This window comes from Lolium rigidum, chromosome 6 (genome assembly GCF_022539505.1).
Source record: "Lolium rigidum isolate FL_2022 chromosome 6, APGP_CSIRO_Lrig_0.1, whole genome shotgun sequence".
Classification (NCBI taxonomy): domain Eukaryota; kingdom Viridiplantae; phylum Streptophyta; class Magnoliopsida; order Poales; family Poaceae; genus Lolium; species Lolium rigidum.
In genome coordinates, this window is record NC_061513.1 from 71,688,947 (window position 1) to 71,692,218 (window position 3,272).

A 3,272-nucleotide genomic window follows, 5' to 3' on the forward strand; every position below is an offset into this window, starting at 1 on the left:
GGGCGACTAATTGGATCATTAGACACGCGTGAGACTTGTTCATTGGACGAGAAGTTCTACCTGCGATCAGCGCATTCAGTACCGGTATAGCTTACTAGCTACTGCATGTCTACAAGGACACCCAAGCCAGGGGCTTAATTAATTACTGTGTAGTTTGCTTGTTCATCTTGTTGCTGCACAGGTGATCGGGAGATCGAGCCGGCGGCAGCCATGATCGTGCCGCTCGTGCTGGCTCTCTGCACGGCGATGGCCAGCGCGGCGGTCGTGGAGCACACCTTCAATGTAAATTTCTCGCACCCAGGAATTGCTTTTGTTTGACAGACTCACTGAGTTCCCATATATAGCTTTATATATACACATGCTCATGAGGATGTTTCATCTTGGTAAATTTAGGTGGGCGGCATGAACATCTCTCAGTTCTGCATCAACAGCACGATATACACGGCCAACGAGCAGTTACCCGGACCAACCATCGAGGCCAGCGAAGGCGATACGGTGGTCGTCCACGTCGTGAACAATTCGCCGTACCCATTATCAGTCCACTGGTAAGCTTCCTCCGCTTGCTCGACGATCAGCCATTTTTTCGGTCTTCTCCTTCGTTTGTATGTGTCCACCCCAATTACATATCGTTGGTGAACTGCAGGCATGGCATATTTCAGCTGCTGAGTGGGTGGGCCGACGGGGTGCACATGATAACGGACTGCCCCATCCAGCCTTCTGGCAATTTCACATACCAGTTCAACATCACGGGCCAGGAGGGCACCCTGTGGTGGCATGCCCAGTTGCCCACTCCTCGCTCCTCCGAGCCACCATCTACGACGCTCTCATCATAAAGCCCAGAAACGGCACCGCCGGCTACCCGTTCCCAGCACCCTATGGAGAAATCCCGATAATATTTGGTATATATTTGGCTTTCAACAAATTAGCCATCAAATGTATGTCTGCTAATTACTCACAAGGCTAGTGTATTTGTTTGCTAATTACCATGGAATGTTTGCGCGTAATTCTTTGGCAGGCGAGTGGTGGAACAAAAATGTGAACGACGTGGAGATCGACGCGCACCTGACCGGCCTAGGACCGGCCATTTCCGACGCGCTCACCATCAACGGCATGCCGGGGGACCAGACTCCCTGCCAAGCTGCCGGTGTCTACGAGGTCGAGGTGGCGTCCAACGAGACCTACCTCCTCCGCATTATCAACGCCGCAGTCAATGTCGAGCTCTTCTTCAAGGTCGCCGGCCACAACTTCACGGTGGTCGCCGTGGACGCGAGCTACACCGACCCCTACGCCACGGACGTCATCGTGATCGCGCCGGGGCAGACAGTGGACGCCCTCATGAACACCTCGGCGCCGCCAGGACTGTACTACATGGCGGCCACCGTCTTCGAGAGCAAGACCGTGTCGTTCCCCTTCAACAACGGCACCGCCACCGGCATCTTCAAGTACGAGGGAGCGCCGAACGACACCGCGGCGTCCATGCCAGCCATGCCGGCGCACACGGACGTGGTCACCGCCGGCACCTTCTACTGGTCCCTCACCGGCCTCGTCCGGCCGGGCGACACAACCGTGCCGACAGCCATGAACCACAGCATGGTGGTGGAGTTCGGGATGGAGCAGGGGCCTTGCGTGCCGGACCAGACGAGGTGCCAGGGGTTCGCACTCGTGGCGTCCATGAACAGGCGCTCGTTCCAGTTCCCCAAGAACGCGTCGCTCCTCGAGGCGATGTACGATGCTCTCCCGGGCATGTATTCCCAGGACTTCCCGACCTCCCCGCCGCCGGTGCCGATGGCTACAAGGCCACGTCCGTGAAGAACGTCACGTACAACGACGTGGTGGAGGTGGTGCTGCAGAGCACAACGTACAGCCGCGTCCTCGGCACGGAGAACCACCCAATCCACCTGCACGGGTTCAACTTCTTCGTGCTGGCGGAGGGGCTCGGGCGCTTCGACCCGACCACGGCGGGGAGCGTGTACAACCTCGTCAACCCGCTGGTGCGCAACACGGTTGTTGTGCTGGGCGGCGGGTGGACCGTCATACGGTTCACGGCGAATAATCCAGGTGCGCGCGCGAAACAGATTGATTATTTCTTGCTATTGACTCAAAGCTAATTTGGTTAGTGACCGATCCTATATATCGCGATGATTTTTTTTCTTTAGGCATGTGGTTCATGCACTGTCACTTGGATGCGCACCTGCCGTTGGGGTTGGCGATGGTGTTCCAGGTGCTCGACGGTCCAGCCCCTAATCTGCTTCCTCCGCCTCCCGTTGACTACCCGATCTGCTACTAAACGCAACCTACCCATAATAATCCCAGAGACTCAGTTGTGATGTTATTTCCCTATCTAATTGTGTGAGCGTGTTTGATTCATGCATTTCTTGAAAGTTTAATGGTTGTCCAAAGCTTTCGATCGGTTCTAAATAAAGATATTATTTTCAAATGGGAGTGTAGCCCTAGCCTCTACGTTGAAACGATACACACTGCTTTTATATTATTACAAGGTTCTAAATAAAGCTATTAGCCTATTACAAACATATTTATGTCCCAAGCTAGTTATTTTGTAGAAGCAAAACGTACAACCTTTGTTCCCTTATTACTGCAAAATCATGTTCTAAATACCATATAAGATGTTTTTAACAAAATTGAAGTTGCAACACTTGAAGTATAAAAACTATAGGTTATTATTCATTAACCCGTGCACCTACATGGTTAGCACTTTTATTACTTCTTACATGCAAAAATTTGTATGAATTACAAATAACAAACAAAATTAACAATTTTGTGTATAACTCGACCTCGACCTCCCCGTTCCGGATGTAGATGATTCCGGTGAGTTGTTGGAACCTGAAAGAGATGTTAGAGGTACATGAGAAATAATTTCCAAAATGTGAGTTAGCGATAATATTTTGACGTATAAAACCCATCGTGGGGCTTCACCTCTTATACAACTATCGGTACATGGTGCATCAACTTACACGGCAAGGCAACAAGATCACAAATGATTTGTGCGTAAAATATAGGGATCACATGCGATACTTTCCTAATACATGAGCTAACTAGTTCTAGTCCGCTAATACTCCCCCTCAATCTAAATCGTCATGTACAAAGTTAAGATTGAACTGAAATCTACGTATTATGAGTTGTGTGACTTGTTTAGTAAAGAAGTCAGCTAGCCGATCTCTGGAGGCGATGAAACGAACATCAAGAGCCCATCAGGAGGAAACTTGGTTTTGAATATCCACTTACTACCCACAATATTTGTGCCATGTGGGTGC

General features: G+C 50.7%; 1 pseudogene; it reads left to right on the forward strand.

Annotated features, from left to right (window-relative positions):
• Window positions 1-210: 210 nt before the first annotated feature.
• LOC124658865 lies at window positions 211-2,287 on the forward strand (annotated as a pseudogene).
• The last annotated feature ends 985 nt before the right edge of the window (window positions 2,288-3,272 follow it).